The sequence below is a fragment of the Bactrocera oleae genome, chromosome 6, assembly GCF_042242935.1.
Source record: "Bactrocera oleae isolate idBacOlea1 chromosome 6, idBacOlea1, whole genome shotgun sequence".
NCBI classification, from domain to species: Eukaryota; Metazoa; Arthropoda; class Insecta; order Diptera; family Tephritidae; genus Bactrocera; species Bactrocera oleae.
The window spans coordinates 27,879,060-27,899,847 of NC_091540.1; the positions used below are offsets into that span (position 1 = coordinate 27,879,060).

The 20,788-nt window shown below is 37.2% G+C and overlaps 1 protein-coding gene across 1 annotated transcript in view; it reads left to right on the forward strand.

Annotated features, from left to right (window-relative positions):
* LOC118680215 (UPF0389 protein CG9231) overlaps window positions 1-20,788 on the forward strand; it is a 30,001-nt gene that overhangs the window by 349 nt on the left and 8,864 nt on the right. The window lies entirely within an intron of this gene.

Consider the following 20,788-nt stretch of genomic DNA (forward strand, 5'->3'; position numbering starts at 1 on the left):
CCACGAAATCGGCGTTCAAATGGGTATGTACGGATAGCGGACGTTTTCCAGCTTAAGAAAATATATATGTACACTCCGCAGAAAAATACTGCGTACACGCTTTTGTTTTATTTTCTTTTATTACAAAATATCTTTTATATACTAAATTTCAGATTAAAATCACACTAAGAGCTTTATTAGTTATTGCATAATCTCATAGAATATAAAGCAGTAAAATCTGACCATAGTTTTATCGATAAAATTACATAAAATTGCATTTTCGCAGCGCAGAAAAGTCTGCGTAAAAGTAGTAAATTGGGAATTCTTTCCGTTAAAACCAAGAGTAAAAGTGTGGGAAATATATAGATTTACTTGTTTTTGTAAAAGTAGCAATTTTAAACGATTTTTGTTTTATTCAGTTTGTTATTAAATTTAGAACATCGAATCTCGCCTTAAAGAAAACAAAGGGATTCTCTGAAAGGTAAATAATGGTTAAAACTTTGAAGAAAAACATACAGTGAAATCGGTCAAATTGTTGGAAGAACATATTCTTCCATAAAAAGAATAATAAAAAAAAACAAAAATACCTGCTTTTTATATCTCGGCCCATCCAGGGCGTCTAAAAATACAAGCATAGTGTGAAATACGTAACCATGAGACAGAAAATATGAAGCAAAACCTCGGACTTACTGCAACCGTTCCCACATCAATCGGGTCTACGTAACCGGAAATCCAGGTATTCATTCATATCGTCAGGCAATAGGCAAGTGTATAAAGCTTTCGCGAAATAGCGATATTTTATCTAATTAAAACAAGTTTTGGGAAAACTTTAGTTTAGCATCCCACGATTTCAGGTTTAAGAGGGGTATGGTTGGATAGAGGAGATTCTCCAGATCTCGAATATATATAATTTTTGTCGCCGGAAACTTATAGTTTTCGAGATATTTGCATTTTAAGTTGAAATATTGACAAATTTCATTTTACAATTTCTCGATTTATGGTTATCTTTTCTTTTATATTATGCACTTATTACACACTAACACTTCAATACAATATTTCTATATATTGATTTTATATAAAATATTTTAGTATTTGTTTTAAATAAGCATTTAATTTTTACACAATTTTCGTAATATGAACCATAACAAATGGGTTCCATGTTGTCAGATAATAAGTGTTGCCATATCCAAACGGATGAAAGCAATGAAAATAAATAAAAAACCCAATCACCCTCTACAAAATATTATGAACTTAATTTTCCTTTTAATAAAAGAAAAAGGTTTTATGGCTTAAACGTATGTTTTATTGCATCTGATAATTTCACAAATGGATCATGATGCTGATTTACTATATTTTTACGCCATATGTATTCATATATCAAATTTTCAAAATCTTCACTGTTATTATAATTATCCTTAATAAAAATTGAAGTTTATAGAGAGTGATATATTCTGTTGTTGTTATAACGATTATCTAATCCCCGTTTGGGTGATAAATTCTAGATTCTTTGTCGTCGAGGTCATCTAACGGAAGGCCCAGGAAACGAGCTGTTTCGACGGGGTCGGACCATAGGGAAAGGGGTGTTAGATGAGTGGGGTTTGTAGGGCATGCAAAGAGGTGGTTAGTGTCATGCGGAGACTCATTGCATGCAGGACATGTGTTTAGTATGTCGGGGTCTATTCTGGATAGGTAGGAGTTTAACCTGCTACAGTATCCAGAACGAAGTTGCGCGAGGGTCACTCTAGATTCGCGAGGCAACTCGAGCTCTGTGTCTGCAATGGGTGGTGGTTTGACTCGTATTACGCCATTCACTGAAAGGGAGTCGGTGAAGGTGTTAATGGCTCCACTGTGAATGGCGGTCAGTGCTTGTCTGAAGTTAGTTGCATCCGAAGTCTGGTCGACGTGCTGTCTGATGTCGTCGACGTAGTCAAGGAAGGACCTCTTGATGTTCCTAGGAGGCTGCTCCGCTGCAAGCAGGCGTCTGCAGGGGTGGTTTCTGCGAAAACATCCCAGCAGAAACTGCTTGGAGAGGAGCTCATTATGTTCCTTAACCGGAAGCATACGGCCCTCGCTGTGTAGGTGTTCGATTGGGGACATCAAGAGGCACCCCGTGATAGTCCGGAGTGCAGTGTTCTGACAAGTCTGGAGCTTCTTATTCTGCGTGTCACTACATCCAGGCGACCATATTGCGGCTGCATAATTGAGGACCGGCCGGCCGATTGCCTTGTATGTTGCCAACAACGTTTCTTTGTCCTTTCCCCATGAGCTGCCGGCAAGTGACTTGAGGATTTTGTTGCGGCTCTGTACTTTGGCGGTTATCGCGGTCGTGTGAGGAGTGAAAGAGCACAGACTGTCCAAAGTGACGCCTAAAATTTTAGGGTTATTTACTGTCGGAATTTTTGTGCCATCGACTGAAATGTTCAGGTCCAGTCTGTACTCCTTCGTCCAATTGGTGAAGATGGTCGCTGTGGATTTAGTGGGGGAGAGTGTTAAGTTCCTTGCAGAAAAGAAGCGAGAAAGATCGGAGAGGTAGCCGTTTACTTTTGAACACATGCCATCGATTCCATTGCCCGACGTCAATATCGTACAGTCATCTGCGTACGAGGTCATTGAAATTCCCGCTGGTGGCTGGGGGAGTTTCGAAATGTAGAAATTAAACAGTAGCGGGGAGAGGACACCGCCCTGCGGAACCCCCTGTTTAATTTTCCTGAGTTTGGAGTTTTGACCTCGAAATAGTACGGATGAGTGTCGACCGCTCAGGTAGTTCATGGTCCACCGCTTCAACCCTGGAGGGAGCGTTGATTGTTCCAGGTCCTCAAGTAGCGTTGCATGATTGACTGTGTCAAAAGCTTTTGACAAGTCCAACGCTACGAGGATCGTCCTCTCGCAGGGTGGCTTCTGGTTCAGGCCATGAACTATCTGGGCGTTTATGACGCTAAGTGCTGTGGTGGTACTGTGCACTTTACGGAAACCATGCTGATGGTCTGCTAGGCTCAGGTGGTGGGTGAATGACGGGAGTAACAAGGCCTCAAGTGTCTTCTCTACTGGGGAAAGGAGAGTTATCGGGCGATAAGACTCCCCTTTGTTGGCGGGTTTCCCAGGTTTCAGTAGTGGGACCACTCTTCCGACTTTCCACACATCGGGTATTTGAAGAGTGGATATCGACAGGTTGAGGACCTTGGGGAGGTAGTTTACTCCCGTTGGGCCTAGATGTTTTAACATCAGCATGTTTATTCCGTCAGGGCCGATGGATTTGGACGATTTCGCCTTTTTGATGACATTCTGAACCTCCTCATCGGTGAAAGTAAGTGGTGCGCAGTCTTTTGGCATTTTGCGCAACCGTCGGGTAACACATCGTTTGGCCTTGTCGGTCGAAGGGTGCAGTATAAACTGCCGGCTAAAGTAGCTCGCGCACTTCTTCGGGTCCGAGGAGGCATGGCCATCGAATTGGATTTCAACCCGATCGTCATGTTTCCTCGGATTTGACAGGGCCTTGACAGTAGTCCAAAGCTTACTCACACCGGTGGAGAGGTTGCAGGACTTCAGGTGCTCTATCCATTTTGTCCGCTTATGATGGTTTACCATTTGCCGAATCTCCAAATTGAGATCCCTTATTCGGGGATCACAGGGATCGGCATGGCGTAAGGTGTCGCGCTCATTTGCTAATACAGCTGCTTCGGCTGGGAAATTAGGGCGGAGTTCCGCTATTCTTCCAGCCGGTATGAAGCGAGCTGTAGCAGCAGCGATCACCTTGCGGAATTGACGCTCGCCAACGATGACGTCCGTAGGAATGGATAGTGCGTTGAAGGTGCTCTCAGTAAATTCTGTGAAGCCGACCCAGTTAGCTTTGTTAAAGTTAACATAGGTGCGGTTATCCACAGAAATAAAGTCAGGAGGTTTCTCGATCGAGATAATTATGGGCAGATGGTCTGATGCAAGAGTTAGCATAGGTCGCCAGGTTATACTATTTATCAGACCACCGCTAGCGATGGTAATATCTGGCGAGCTATTACAGGTGCCCATAATTCTGGTGGGGGCTTCGTCATTCATTGTGCAGAATGTCGAATCGTCTATCTGTTCCGCCAGCTCCATCCCCCTACGATCGTTTGATAGGCAGGAATGCCAAAGATCGTGATGCGCGTTAAAGTCGCCTAGCACCAGACGGTTTTCACCACGAAGTAGCGCATCTATATTCGGGTGATATCCTGTTGGGCAACATGTAACTGGGGGGATGTATATATTAAATATTTCGAGCTCGACATCGCCTGACCGGACAGCTATTCCCTGACATTCTAAGGTAGTGTCCCTGCGGTCGATGTCAACATCGATTAGACGATATTGCACGGTGTTGTGCAATATGAAGGCTAGGCCTCCACCATTATCTCGCTCGCGATCCTTACGTAAAACGTTGAAACCTGCACAACTCAGAAGATCTGAGCGGCTGTTTAACTTGGTTTCTTGGACCGCAGCTATCGTTACGCGCTCCCGGCTCATAAATGCAACTATCTCCTCGATCTTGCTCTGGAGTCCGTTGCAGTTAAATTGTAAGAGTCGCGTTTGTCGCGGGTGTCCAGTCGTGATCCTGGGGGTGAGTGGGGTGCGTGTAGGTGGTGGTTGTTGCAGCTGTGCTATCCGCATGGGCGGTTGTCGCACTATGGTGTTGGTTGGCGACGCCACTGTTTGTGATTGCGGGGGCAGACTCCCACAGCATGGGGCAACATACGACGCACTCCACTCTCGTGTGGTGCGCAGGCCAGAACACGACAGAAAGTGACACCAGCCAGTACAGAAATTGCACTTGACTGATGTGACATTCCGGCGTATTATGGTCTGACACACGGAACAGACTGTGCGAGGAACCAGGAGTTGCTGTGTGGTTCTCGCACGGGGATTGGAGCTGGATGAAGGTGGGGGGGGGGAGGTTGGTCAGATTGGGAGTTGTGCTGTCTTTGTGAGCTCCTTAGGACCGTGGAGGTCCTATTTTGGCCACTCGACTGGAGTGGCAGCGCAGTGCGCGAACATGGTGCAGGTTGCACGGCCGTTGAGGCAGATGTCGCATTATTGCGTTGACAGCATGGGGCCACGTAACTCGTGGTCCACTCCCTATGTGTCTTAAGGCCCGAGCAGGTCTTAAGATGGCTCCATCCATTGCATGTATTGCACCTAACCGAGGTGGAATTTGGATGGAGCCTTTTTGCGCATACGCAGCAGTAGAATACCTCGGGGCCCGGGTTGGACTCGATGCCAGCACGGGTCAGGAGGATACGGAGCAACCCTGCTGCTAGGCGTTGCTCCAGTGACGACAAACTTAATCTAAGACTTACCGATCCAAACAGGGTTAGATCGTCGAAATAACAGCCCTTGGCCGGATAAAATCCGGGTCAATTCCGGTATCGCAGAACCGGCTGTTGTGGGAATCGAGAGTGATATATTCTCTTTAACATTGCTTTTTTTTTTGTAAAGATTTTTTATTTGCACTGGCGGCCTTCGGCCGCGCTTCAAAAAAATAACCTTGGTCTGTCCAACACCGGGGTGTTCATAATTCAATCGCGTCAAACTTCTTTCTGCACTGGCGGCCTTCGGCCGCGCTTCAAAAAAATAACCCTGGTCGGTCCAACACCGGGGTGTTGATAATTCAATCGCGTCAAACTCCTATCTGCACTGGCGGCCTTCGGCCGCGCTTCAAAAAACTAACCCTGGTCGGTCCAACACCGGGGTGTTCATAATTCAATCACGTCAAACTTCTTTCTGCACTGGCGGCCTTCGGCCGCGCTTCAAAAAAATAACCCTGGTCGGTCCAACACCGGGGTGTTCATAATTTAATCGCGTCAAACTTCTTTCCGCACTGGCGGCCTTCGGCCGCGCTTCAAAAAAATAACCCTGGCCAATCCAATACCATAATTTATCAATAGTAGGGAATGAATAAAATAATAGTTCATGTATTTGGGGTATAATCCTCTTTTATTGTTCATTTTAATTCGCTTTCAAAATATATATTTATATATATCTATATATATAATAGATATGGCAACACTTATTATCTGACAACATGGAACCCATTTGTTATTGTTCATATTACGAAAATTGTGTAAAAATTAAATGCTTATTTAAAGCAAATACTTAAATATTTAATATAAAATAAATATGTAGAAACACTGAAGTGAAAAGTTAGTGTATAATAAGTGCATAATATAAAAGAAAATATAACCATAAATCGAGAAATTGTGAAATGAAATTTGTGAAATTTTCAACTTAAAATGCAAATATCTCGAAAACTATAAGTTTCCGGCGGCAATAATTATATATATTCGTGATCTGGAGAATCTCCTCTATCCAACCATACCCCTCTTAACCCTGAAATCGTGGGATGCTAAACTAAAGCCCACCCCAAGTTTTGTGTCTTTGGAATCAAAGGCCGTAAGATTTTATAAATCTTGATGTATACTGTGAAGCAATGATATGCCTTAACATCTTAAAAATAAATTTTAAAGCAAAGAGCCGAAGAATTGGTATATAATTGATTTGTAAGACCAATTATTAAACTCAATGAAGATTCTAATTGCCTTACCGCTGGTGGGGGACAGAAAAAGACTTCATTGGGCTGAGAACTTATTCATTCTAATTTTATTTTGTTAAATGCATCGCTTATATACTATTTACAAATCTTACTATCTAATTAAATGTTACTATCTAAGTAAAATAGGGTTGTTTTTAAGTACAACTCAATACATGTGTGTGTGTGTATGTCCGTATGTATGTAGCACATTGTTTATGCTACATGTTATGGGATTGTTTTCAAGTGCACATGTGCACTTGTAATCAATTGCGTAAATATAATATACATCTTAGGTCTACAAGTTATCATATGAGTGTATATTTGCTTATGTATGTATGTATGCCTGTTAAATATATTTGAGCATACATATTTAGGATTAGTGGACTGTATATTCTAACATGCTTCTTATCTTAATATGTAAAATAATAAAACTAAATTTATTGCTGCACGCCGTCTAAGTAGGGACCTTGTGGTCCTAACGCACATGTTCATTTTTGAACAATTGGTTTTGAATGTGACTACTATTATTAGATTTAGATTTAGATTTGAAAATGAGGTATGCACTGCGACCCAGGGTCTATTGTGCCCTCTCCTCCATCACATGCATTCCCAAAGTCCCAGCACCCTGAAAAACTCCAGATACTTGCTGGGTGCTATTGAGGCAATGTGATACCTGGTCACAAAAATGGAACCGAGGGCCTTGAGCCTGCGTCTAGACTACTATTATACGATATCTGCGTGTCGGGCGCAATGCACAGCAGTCTGCAGACGCGTAATCAAGACCCTGGGATCCATGTTTCAAAACAGGGATTGTATCGCTTCACTAGCACCCAGCAGAATATTGGAGTTTATCAACATGCTGGGGCTAGATAAGTCGATATGACTTAGGGGAGGGCACAATAGACCATAGGTCGCGGTGCATACCTCAAAAAATTAATCTATCTATCTAATATTGTATATTTCATGCCAAAACCTCTAGCGAACGACTTAAAATATTGGAATTATCCGACTTCCTTTTAATTTTTAAGTAGAATTAGGTGGAAGAATATCTTTGCTTGACTTCTGTACTCTTACGCAGACTTTTTCTAATGGATTTTTTATTAGTCGGTATGTTTTGCTTTGCTTATTTGTTATTGTCGGAAATTTAATCACTATATATAAAACTATATATTTGATGTCCGTTAATGAATATCAAATAAATTGGTTGTTAAAAAAAAGTATATAAAATAATTTTTTCCAACGATTTATTTTTCTTGGTACCTTGTACGCAGACTTTCTCTGCCTAATGTACACTTAATATATAAATAGAATATATACAATGAATGAGTAATGAATTTTACCTTTATATTTTTAACTTTTACGTGCACTAACACTTCACTTATTCGTTTTTACATATTTGTTTTGTATTGAATAGTGCAAAACTAATTTATATTCAATAATTAACTTTGGTTCAAATCCATTTATTAAAACAATAATAAAATAAGCAAACAAAAAATAAGTGTTACCATATTTCGCAAATTAATCAATCTAAATATAAAAGGATTATGCTGTCAATACAAAATTCATAATCGTGTGATGAGTAACACAAACTCTTTCAGAATTTCCTTTTACCTGGTAAACTCCGACCAGGGTTATATTTTTTGACGCGCTGCCGAAGGGCGCTAACGAAAAAAGGAGTTCTACGCGAAAGAACTGAAGACACCCCGGTGTTACCAGGAAGACACCCTCGACCAGGGTTATTTTTTTAAGGGCGGCTGAAGGCCGCCAATGCCCCAAGGAATTCTACGCGAAAAGCTAATAATGTGTAATTTATTTCCTGCCATTGGGATATTATTTGTTTTATTTATTCCTTTTGGTTACTTTATAAAATATTTAGATAAGATAACACTGATTATTTGTTACAATGCAGCTCTTTTGTTAATGTGTGAATAAAAATAATGGAACAAAAGTTAAATGTTGAATAAAAATTATTTTTGCACTATTTAATATAAAATAAATGTGTGGAAACTAATTAGTGAAGTGTTAGTCGATATAAAAGTTAGATTAGATTAGATTTCGATATAGTCGCAGCTATATAAATATATTTTCTGAATCTGGAAAACCTACTCTATCCGTGCATACACATTTTAGCCCCGAATTCGGTGGATGCTGTACTAAAATTTACCCTAGAAAATCTTTATAAGTTAATGACAATTTAAAAACTTTTTTTTAATAATAGCATTATGTTATGGTCGACTTTAGTAAATCATTCCACGATTTCAGGGTTAAAAGGGATATGGTTTAATAGATTGGTTCTTCAGATTATGAATATACATATATAATTATACCGCCGGAAACGTATAGTTTTCGAGATATTTGCTTTTTAAGTTGAAAATTTTACAAATTTTATCTTGCAATTTCTCGATTTATAGTTAATTTTTATTTTATATTATGCACTTATTATACACTAACAGTTTACTACATTCTTTTAACATATAAATTTCATATAGCTATTTTAATATTTGCTTTAATTAAGCATTTTATTTTTTTACAATATTCGTTCTATGCACAATAGCAAAAGGGTTCCATTTGGACAAATAATAAACGAATCAAAATGAATAAAAAACGATTATACACCAAATGCATGAACCATAATCCTTTCGTTCCCTTTTCTTAATAAATCATGGTATTGGATCGGCCTGGGTTATATTTTTGAAGTGCGGCCGAAGGGCGCCAGTGCAGAAAGAAGTAGTACGCGAAAGGAATAATGACCACCCCGGTGTTCAATCGGCCAGGGTTATGTTTTTAAAGCGCGAAAGGAATAATGACCACCACGGTGTTCAATCGGCCAGGGTTATGTTTTTAAAGCGCGGCGGAAGGCCGCTGCAGAAAGGAAACCTAACCAAATGATGTAGCAACACTTATTATTGTGTATACCCCTTTGTTATTGTGTATAATTGCATATATTCTTAATCTGGAGAATCTCCTCTATTCAACCATACCTATTTTTACCGTGAAATCGTGGGATGGTGTACTAAAGTTTCCTTTTATGTTTTACCGATTGTATAAGTTATACTGAGTTAACACGTAATCATTGCTTATAGGTTCTTTGCCTAGACTCACCATATTTGTGTGAAATTTGATGTTATTCGCAAAAAACAGCCGAAGTGGATATGTGAGATTATAAGCATATAAGATCCACTTAATAAGTACATACAGTGAACTAAAAAAGACTTGCACAGGAATATGTTTTGACTTTGAAATACCTTTTCTCCTGAACTATTTCAACTTCTAAGCTATACCCAAAAGTAACTATGTACATATATGTGAATTCTATACATTAACCATTGCGAAAAATTGAAATACCCCACTTCTAAGTAGCCAAAAAAAAACACTTGTACCTACCTTACGTTGGCAACGCTATAACTGCAGCTAGCTAGAATGTACTGTTTTCTTTATTTGTTAGTTGCGTATCGTCAAACTGTATTTTTTTATAAGCGAATTTCTTTTGTGCTGTTGTAGTTTTTTAAGAAAAAAATGGTGAAATAAGCGAAATAGGCAATATTGTCACTTATTATCTGCTAAATTCAAAAGGCCTGGTGAATATCCTACTAAAATATCCGCTGTTGTTATCGGCAAGCAGTTGGAGGAAGCTGGCAAAATTCCATCCTCAAACTGTTTCAACTTCTTGCTTTCACCCGATTTTAGGGCGTATACACCACGAAAGAAGCCGCACTTATCGAATAGAAATATTGCAAAACGTTTACATTCTACAGAGTATATTCATCGTGGTAACGACAATTGGGATTCTGTATTTTTTACAGATGAGTCCAAATATAATTTATTCGGATCTTTTGATTGCCGTGGTATGGCGTACGGAGGGCTAAGCGCTGAAAGATAAAAATTTAAATAACACTGTCAATAATGGAGAAGGCTGTTTCATGGTCTTAGGTCTCCTATTACACCTAAGACCATAAAACAGCCTTCAGAATCGTGGAGGAATTTTGAAAAGGAAGTAGAATAAAAAAATAATTTGGCTTCGTCAGCAGCTAAACTCAATGTAAATGGTGGCATGACCCGAATAAAAGTTTGATTGATAGCGGCCGAAGGTGCATACACAAAGTATTAATTTTGCTTGTAATGTCAATTAACGCAAACTGTACAAGTTTTTTAGGCTCTTTGAAAATGGAGTTAGTTTGGATTTTGGTAAATGTATAGTTTAGGTCCCCCAATGAAGAACGATTCATTAAAAATTATCATTTTCGCGTCCTCCTTTGTTGGGGACTTAAACTATACACTTTTGTAGCAGTACCCTGCCTTGCCATATTTTTAAAATTCACACTACCTGACCTTATCTTAAAAAAATTGTTCATATTTAAAAACACACATATATATACACATTTTCCAGTAAATTTAAAAATTTTTCAGAAAAACCGCTGTTCTGAATATTTACCGCTCATAGAATATAAGGTTACGACAATTTTGAAATCATGTTGTTGTTGTAGCGGCAGAATTCTGCCGAGTTGACAGTCCTTGGTCGGATAAAAATCCGGGTCCGTTCCGGTTACGTAGATCCGACTGTCGTGAGAACGGTAAATTTTGAAATCATGAGCGTTTGCAGTAATACAAACTGCGCAGTATGCATGTTGCAACCAGTTCGAAAAAGCAAACCTAGCATCTTTGCCAAAATTGAAAGTTCGAAAAAGCATTACTGTCGTAGCTGTTGCGCAAAAACGTGCAAACCTTGCTACATTTGAAAAGTAGTTGCAAAAAAAAATACACCAAACCCAACTGGTGTTGGCTATAAAATGTTATTGTAAGCTATTTATGTTACATATAATTTAAATATTATCGTTTTATTATATTTGTGGATTTTTGTTTTTAATTTTATACGATATAGTAGAAAGAGATTGCGTCAAGTGCACTAAAGCTATCACTTTTGGAATAATCCGTTTGACTTTAAGGCTATTCGCATTAAATAATTTTTTTTTTTTTACACGATTCACCATTCTCTTATTGTATAAATAAATAAATAATTAATATTCTGTAATTATTTTTTTAAGTTTTTCGAACGAGTTTATATAATTTGAATCGTTTATGTTTAATTTATCCCCCTTTTCCAAGCATTTTATCATGGGGTAAGCTACCGTTGAGAAATCTTTCATAAATTTCCGGTAGTAACCGGTTAAACTAAGAAACGATTTAATCTGTTTCATAGATTTAGGCAGCTCTAATTTTAAAATTTGATCTACTTAGTAGTATTTGACTTAACGCCTTCAGCTGTTAAGATATGCCCTAAGTATAAAGTATTTCTTTTGCAAATAACTTACATTTATTGATTTGAATCTTTAAATTTGGTTCATGAAGACAACACATATTTTATTAATTGGGTTTTTTAATAGAGTGTTAATGAGTCTTTGAAATGTGGCAGGCGCATTTTTTAGCCCTAAGGTTTTCGGTTGAACTAAAAATGTCCGTATGGAGTGGAGAAGGCAGTTTTCATCCGGTCTTCTTGTTTAACAAGAATTTGGTGAAACCCTTTTGCCAAATCGATTGTAGTGAAATATTGCACTCGGCCTAGCTTATCCAAAATATTTTCTATATTTGGTATAGGAAATTTGTCATCTACGGTTATATTATTTAAGTCCCGTTAACAATCCTCCATTTCTTTTCACCTGAACTGTATAACTTTTTTGGAACAACCCATAAGGGACCATTATATGGCGAATTGCTTTCTCGAATATTACCTTGCTTAAGCATATCATCAATTTTTCTACATATTTCTTGTTCGTGTATTTGAGGATAACGATATATTTTCGAATATACCGGTCTATCTAATACAGTTTTAATTTCATGTTCTATTATACTAGTATTTGTTAGATTTTGTCCTTCTACGTAAATAAGATCTTTATAGATGCTAAGAATTTTTTTAAACTTTTTCTTCTTTGTTTAAATTGCGAAATAATCTGTCAGGGGCTTGCTTATCAACAATGATTTCTTCTAAACTATGAATTTCACTGAAAATTAACAGATTTGCCTGATAAAAATTTACTTCATTAGCATTAAACGTTACCTTTCGATTGTACATGTCTATAACGCTACGCATTGGAGTCAATATACCTATTCTGTCCAATAATTTCATTCAAATATGTACCCTTGAAATCTACTAGTTTCCAAGTCATAGTTGCATTTTCATTAAATTCTAAAGGAACATTTGTGATTAATTATTGTTTAATAGAAGTGCCGTTATTTAATGAAGTAAGACAAATGTTTTGCATAAGTGGTATTCTTTTATATTTTTGTAATTTATTTATGTCGAGTAGCGATGTAGTTGCACCAGTATCTATCAATGCTAATATTTTTTATCGCTTTCTATAGTTAATTCTACTAATAGTAATGATTTCTTGAGGCTATTGTAAAAAAAATTTCAATTATCATCATTATCACGAACCCAAAAACCGCACTGTGCTTCTGGTGACATATTATTATATCTTTGTAATTTATTTATGTCGAGTAGCGATGTAGTTGCACCAGTATCTATCAATGCTAATATTTTTATCGCTTTCTATAGTTAATTCTACTAATGGTAATGATTTCTTGAGGCTATTGTAAAAAAAAATTCAATTATCATCATTTCACGAACCCAAAAACCGCACTGTGCATCTGGTGACATATTATTCACGGCATTGTTGTTGTAGGGATATTGAATACGGTGATTACCACTATTTTTCGTATGTATAGGTTGGTTTGGAAAATAATTATTATTATAAGAGTTAGAAAACCTCCGAAAATTTGTATGTCTACTCGTATTTTGGTTATTAAAGGACTGTGAATTAGATTGCTTATTATAAACTTGATTTTATTTATAAACGCCAATCGGCAATATACATAGATATAATAAAGAATTAAAGTAGTATACAAAAGTAGCTAGGGTATATTAGTGTAATATCTGGAAAATATTTAAATAATTGTAAGTTAATATGTAATTCAGACTTGATTTAGATGTAATTCAGACGAGCAGGTGTCTCAATTTCACCTTTAAGTGAATTTACTAAATTAGCCAGTCTATTCTGAGGACCATGGATAACATAATTTTTCTTGGATTTCGATGTTTTTAGTAATCTATTTCGCCTCAGGCTTAGACCAGCAGGGGCGAGTTCAAAACTGTTTAGGATCTCATGAGCATCAGTGATGTTATTGACTACTTTGTAGAAAAAGCAGAAGTCAGCGACCTGTCGACGAGGAGTTTGTTTATACAGTAGCACTGGTAGACCTCATCAGTAGAGCAGATGTGACTTGATGAAGATAGTTTATAGGCCAGTGACTTACAGAATTTACGCTGCACCTTTTCAACTTTATCGATTGTCGTGTTAGTGTAGGGAGACCAGATTACCGAACCATATTCCAAAATTGGTAGTACAAGTGACTTGAATAGTCTAATGAGTGTCAAAGGGTTTTTGAAATCTTTACCACTCCTCAGTATAAATCCAAGGGCTTTGAACGCCTTTGATGTAATTTTGTCTGCGTGGTGTGAGAAGGTGAGCTTATTATCAACAATGATACCTAAGTCTTTTATGTTCTCGACCTCAGCAATCTCAAGCCCATCAAGTTTGTAGCTCGTGCGGATCGGTGAGTGTGAGCGAACGAAAGATACGGCCGCACATTTGTTTACGTTGAGATCCAGCTTGTTCACTCGACACCAGTCACTGAGGGTATTTATGTCTTGTTGCACGATTATGATGTCTGTCTCACAAGTAATCGGTCTAAATATTTTGATATATATATTTGCAATATGATGGCAAATATTGATTATATTGATTACTACTTACTTTTATTAGAATCTCTTAAATTTGTATTATTTTCATTGCGAACTAAACCATTTTCTTCTAATATCTGAAAGCCATCTCTAATTGTTACTTTGGAATTTATAATGACTGAAGCTCGGTTAATGTCAATATTATTTAAAAAAGCACGTAAAATAAACTTATCAATACGTTGTGGTTCATACACCTTAGGCTTCTCATCGTCGAATTCAAATTTTTCGTTGATTTTACAACAAATGTTGGTGATTGTGTGTGCACATTTAAAGAGTTCGTCATACGACTCTTTTACTCCGAAGTTTTTTATTAACGCTCGTTTTTCTCCCAGCGTTCGTAAAATATATATATATATAGAGCAAACTTCTCTCCCACTAAAGCTTGTATTGCCTCCACTTCTCTTATAAACGATGACAATGCATATGAGTTATCGCCTTTAAATATTTGAATTGATTGAGCATCTTTAATGATGTCACTCAAAGACAGTTGCCTTGCCATGGTATAATGTTATTTAGCTCAACTCAAATCTATTATTGTTTTTGTTGCTATGCGTATTTTATCGACTTTATTGTAAATTTCTTCTTACTTCAGCAAAACGACTAAAGAAATTATATAGAAACCTTATTTTGATTTAACTTCAGGTAATTTATAATAAATATTTGTGTTTTGATTCTTTTTTTCGACTGCGCCAGTTATATATTTAAGAAAAACACAATTTTACTGTACTTATATATATATATTTATATTATAAAAATATGTACACTAGTTTAAATATATTACATGGAACTTTTCGCTTATATGTCCAACACAAGAATGAATTGAAGGACAAATTAAAATATGCAACGGTAAGAAGAATTTAAATGAGAGTACTTCATTTCCAGAGGTTATTTGAAAGTTATAGTAAAGAATATCATAAATGAGAGAGAAAAGTTATGTACTGAAGAAAAGTTACGTTAACGTTACAATATATTATATAGTGAGTTATTATAATATGTGACTATAAAAAATATATGTGGTGAATTATTATAATATGTAACTCACGCGCATTGTTTATAAAATACGAACATGAAAAAGGTTATGAAGAAATTTAAATATCAAAATTTCGCACAACTTTGCCAAACTTATGGCAGGGGAAACTAATATAATATTAAATTTTGGATGATAAAATATTAATGACACTGTTTCTGTATCAATACCACAAAAATTGTTACACGTTATCCTCTTATATTTCTTAAGATTTCCCCAAAATGAAAGTTAAAAAAGTCAAAAAAGCTACAATATATTGTGTAGAACATTAGTTTCAGCGTTCCGAAGACCCAAAAAAAAATAGGGCTCGCATTTCCTCCACGATTCCGACAAAAAAATAGCGGCGTTTATATATGTAAGTCTAAATGCACGGACTATTATCAAATGAATATACCAATAATTGAACTTTTGGTAAACAACGGTGGGTGAAAGTTTGAAAAACACAGTTTGAAGAAAAACACGTTTAAGGAGGTCATCCCGTGTGACAGTTTCAAAAAGAAGATTTTGTTTTTAATAATTCCAATTTAAAGCATTCATAGAATGTGTTACTAAAGTATTTTACAGAAATTTAGTGTAATTGGAAAGTTACAGGAGTGAGAAAGTAAGGTCTTTACTTAACTATATATTTTAAATTGACGTCCACGATTTTTCAAAAACGGTTCAATCGATTGTTTAAAAATTTTAATGGTAGATTCATCACACATGTGGCTATCGCCCAAACTAGGATTTTTTTTAAATATTGAACCGTGCTTTTTTTTCATAAAAAAGTTGTGCTTAACAGCATTTACAAAATTTAAATTTCAAGTTTTGTAAAAGATCCTAGTTCAGCGGTAGCCATGGACGCCGTTTGTCTACCTTTTTCTACATGAGTGCCATTGGAGCGATAAATCTCGCAATTAACAAAATATTTTTACTCAAAAAAATTTATCGTTAAAGGCTTAATAAATATATAGTAAAAATTTGGAAGCTTTGTGTTTTTTCATTACGCTGTAAAAAATTCCGAAAAAACCTTTTAAAAAAAACGGCCGTCACACGGGATGACCCTCTCAAAGTTTCAAGTCTGTCCACTCAGCGCTCCGAACAGCTCCTTCTAACTGCTGTATTTTTAAAACGACTTCAAATTTTTAAAAATAACTTTACTACCATATTCTAGACATGTAAGCAAACAATTTCTAAAGAATACATTCTATTCAGATTGGTTCACATACATTGTTGTATTTAAGTCTATCTTAATGTACATAACGTTTTGAACAAAAAACAGTAATATAACTAATGATTTTTTTTTAAATTCGACCCACGATAAGTATGACAATGCTATATAATGTACATACTATCACAAGATAGCAAGTAGATTTGAACACTTACACATTGTCTGTAACATCTGAAACCAATATGGATTTATATAAGTAGTAGATCGATATAATATATCAAAATGATCAGGATGACGAAACGAATTAAATTTCGTCGGTCCGAAATCTGTTTGTCCTTGCGGATTGAGAACTATGCGCATTTACATATGCATGCATGGATCGGCTATATTAAAAAAATATCGGTTTTAGATACGGCAGATAATTGTAATTTTTTTTTATCAGATATTTGTGGAATTTCGAATACCGAAGTATTGCTTTTTGTATTGTAATGTGTTATCTAAGTAGGGAAAAATAAGATAATATTTTTGTCTTACGCAAATATTTTGAACTCTAGCCACAAGGATTTTAAATATTTCATTTAAAACAGACTAAAAAAATCGATTTCTCTCTTATTGCTGAACAAACTGTAAAGTCGGTATGTATAATATAATAATAATAACAACCCAACGATTACCCTCTTCCCGCCCAACCGACGCAAGGGGCACAATCCACATACGTGCGGACTTAGCAGGGTCAGAAAAGGCACGAATGTTTTTTAAGCGTGGAGATCTGGAACTGCTCAGCTACATAAACAAAAATTTCAACAGCTAAGATTTATAGTTACGATATAATAAATTGTTACGTTTTTATTTATTAAGAGAAAACAATATAGCCTTTAATTTGAAAAGTGAGTCAGATAAATCAAATGTGCAGGAATGAGAATAAAAATCGTGACATATACGGCGGAATGGTTCGTTTAGTTCGAAATTTGATCTACAGGATTTTAACAGTAAGGGTCTAAACTGCCTCGAAAAGCGAACCGGGATATAATTTTCCTTTCCCATAACAGTCGGGTCTACGTAACCGGAACGTACCCGGATTTTTTCCGGCCAAGGACTGTCAATTCTACAAAATTCTGCCGCTACAACAACAACAACTACATTAAATTTAATTGCAGATAGGATAAAGGAACTGCAAACTGTTTCATTCAAGATTTTCCCTAAGAATATTATGCCAAGCATTTCTCTACGACTAGAGTGTAGGTAGATTTATAAGTTTTAAACGACTAGTGTATGGAGGTAGACTTACCCTAGATTCCAAACAACATTGAGGAGAGAGTTAAGAAGGCATCAGTTGCCTTATACTGCTGCAAAGGGGCTATAGGGAAAAGGTGGGGACTCTCATCTAAGGTGGTGTTCTGGCTCTACGAAACCGTAGTTAAGCCAATAATGTTCTATGGTGTGTTCGTCTGGTAGAGAGCGCTCGAAAGGTCCACACTGGCTAAAAAGCTTGAGCGGGTCCAAAGAGCGGCGCTCATCGGAATCCCCGGTGCACTGCGGACCACACCTACAATAGCTCTTAATGCTATTGTAAACATAGCACCTGTGGACATTACCGGTAGGTGCATTGCTGCGAAGTGTGCTCTAAGGCTCAGGGAAGCTGGGCTTATGAGGAGGTCCGAACAAGGACACTCCGTAATTCTTTTCTCCTTTAGCTGCATTCCGGAAAATATAGATCACTGAGGTCACTCGAGGCGGCTCCTTCTCCGCTCATATTCCAACGAGGGACATGTGGATGGGAAGAAGCCGCTGGAGAAGAGACGCGGTTAGCTTTTTCACGAATGGATCGGGGCTAGGAGGAAAGGTTGGAGGAGGGGTTTTCTGCAAGGAGCTCTCCGTCAGTCTTAGCTTCAGGCTACCGGACCACTGTAGTGTTTTTCAGGTGGAAGTGGCTACTATCAAGGTGGCGGTAGAAGTACTGCTGCATAGTGCAGCCTCGTTTGTAGAAGTGAGCATCCACTCCGATAGTAGGGCGGCAATACTAGTGCAATCAATGCTAGTCAAGGAGTGTCTGTCCTCACTAGAGATAGCGGCTGGCTATTTCAACATCCGACTCGTTTGGGTGCCTGGTCACAGCGGAATCGCTGGAAACTGCAAAGCCGATGAGCTAGCCAGGGGGCACCCTTGCCCCGCTCACATCGGAGTGGGATCGGGTTGGATCTCCGTTAGCGTCTTGCGCTCTAACGTTGGATCAATTGACCTCGCGTGCACTCAGCAGACGCTGGTCGACGACCAACTCTTGTGCGACTGCGAGATCCTACTGGCCAAGAGTGGAGCGCAAGAGTTCGGGGGAACTTCTCGCCCTGAGCAAAGTGCATCTCGCCGCTATGGTAGGAGTTCTCACTGGACACTGTCCAATGGGCACTCATGCGGTACGGCTTAGAGTACTACCCGATGCTAGTTGCCAAAGTTGCATGGAGGAGGGCGAGGTGGAATCATCCCGGCACTTTCTCCTCCAATGTCCGGCTTTCGCTAGGCTGAGATAGAAATATCTCGGCAATCACACTTTTGGCGGACCTGAATACTTAGCCGAAATGGATATTGGCCGTCTTAACAAGTTTGTTGTAAGCACAAAGCGTCTCGTCGACTTGTAAATGTCTTTTGATCCAGATTATAGGAGTTTTTGTAGGTATCACAACGGACCAGCGTCTTAAGCTGTCCAAGTGGGATCCTTCTTGGGAAAAAATGTTTTAGTAATATACGGATGACTAAAATTAAGCTTACGGTCCATATTAACTCTCAAATCAACATAGTTAAAAAACTTGCTCTGAACTATGGTGAGGGGTAATCAGATATACGGTAAAAGCACATAGTCTTACATTTATGGCAAATCATTTCTATCACACCATGCAACTAAATTATTTAGGTCTGTTTGCAACAGAAACCTTTCATCAGTTGAAGTGTATGATTTAAAAAGCTTTACGTCGTCGGCGTATAATAAAATTTTTGAGAACTCTATTACAGAAGAGATATCGTTAATAAACAACAAAAACAGAATCGGGCCAAGATGACTACCTTTCGGAACACCAGAAGAGACATTTATTTTATCTGAAAGAGTATCCTCAAATATCACTCATTGTGTTCTTTAACAAAGATAAGAAGCTACCAATTGAAGAAATCTTGGCTGAAAGCCCAGAAGATCAAGTTTATGTATGAGAATCGAGGGATTTACTTTATCGAAAGCTTTGCTGAAGTGTGTATATAACATCCGTATGCTTATGTTCCCTAATTAAAGATGGTTTTAACTTATTTAAGTTAAGTAGGACGTCTTCTTCAGAAATAATTGAAACGTTTATTAACGTATTCGGACACAGCACGTGTTGATAGGAAAAAGTTTAAGGAAAATTATTACAGTAGTGTTACTTAAAAAATTCCACAAACATATTGGATATAATGTGATTGTCACTTTACATGATAGATTTGGACGGACGGAAATTTAGAAATCCTGAACCGATTCTTTTTAAACATCTAAAGGCTCGAGTTATCGTAGAAAGTTATCTATTTCATTTTTTAAAATTAGCTTTTGCAAAGTTAAACCGAGTACAGAAGCTAGAAATTTGATGATTACTATCCCGTACATTGCCTATGATTTCGACACATATTTCCAAAGCATGATGATACGAGTCCTCTGGTAGAACAAGTATTACGCTGAATAACGGAACGCTTTGAAGAGTTATCAACATATACAGATCTAAGTATTTACCAAATTTAATCGGAATCAAATTAATTTGGTTCAGAATCAAGTTTTTTCCAAAAACTCATTAAATATGAGTTTTTCACGAGGCATACCTAAACTGATTATTGTATCTGCATTATTTACCATCGAGATAGCACTATTTATTAAAGAAGCATGCTGCATATATACTGATAAGTCCGAATGGGGTGATATATAAGATAGGGTTAAATAAATAAAGCAACTATTAACGCAAACTTTAATACATTTAGAATCAAATGAGTCAAATACGGCAAATAGAATAACTCCTCCGATACTGCTTAATCGATCACATCTCAATTTTATGAAATTCGCTATTAAAAATCTCACTATCAAAAATGTGAGGTTTTAACCACGTTTCTGTAAATCCAGTTATATGAAATTTAAAATTGGAACTGTTTAAAAACAAATCGGTTAAATTTTGACCTCTAACAGTTTTATAATAAATGCTCAGAGAGTTTCTACCAATCAGTTTTTTTTTTTTATATCCGAGGTTGCTTTCGGTAATTTAGTAATTTGGCAAGTCTAGA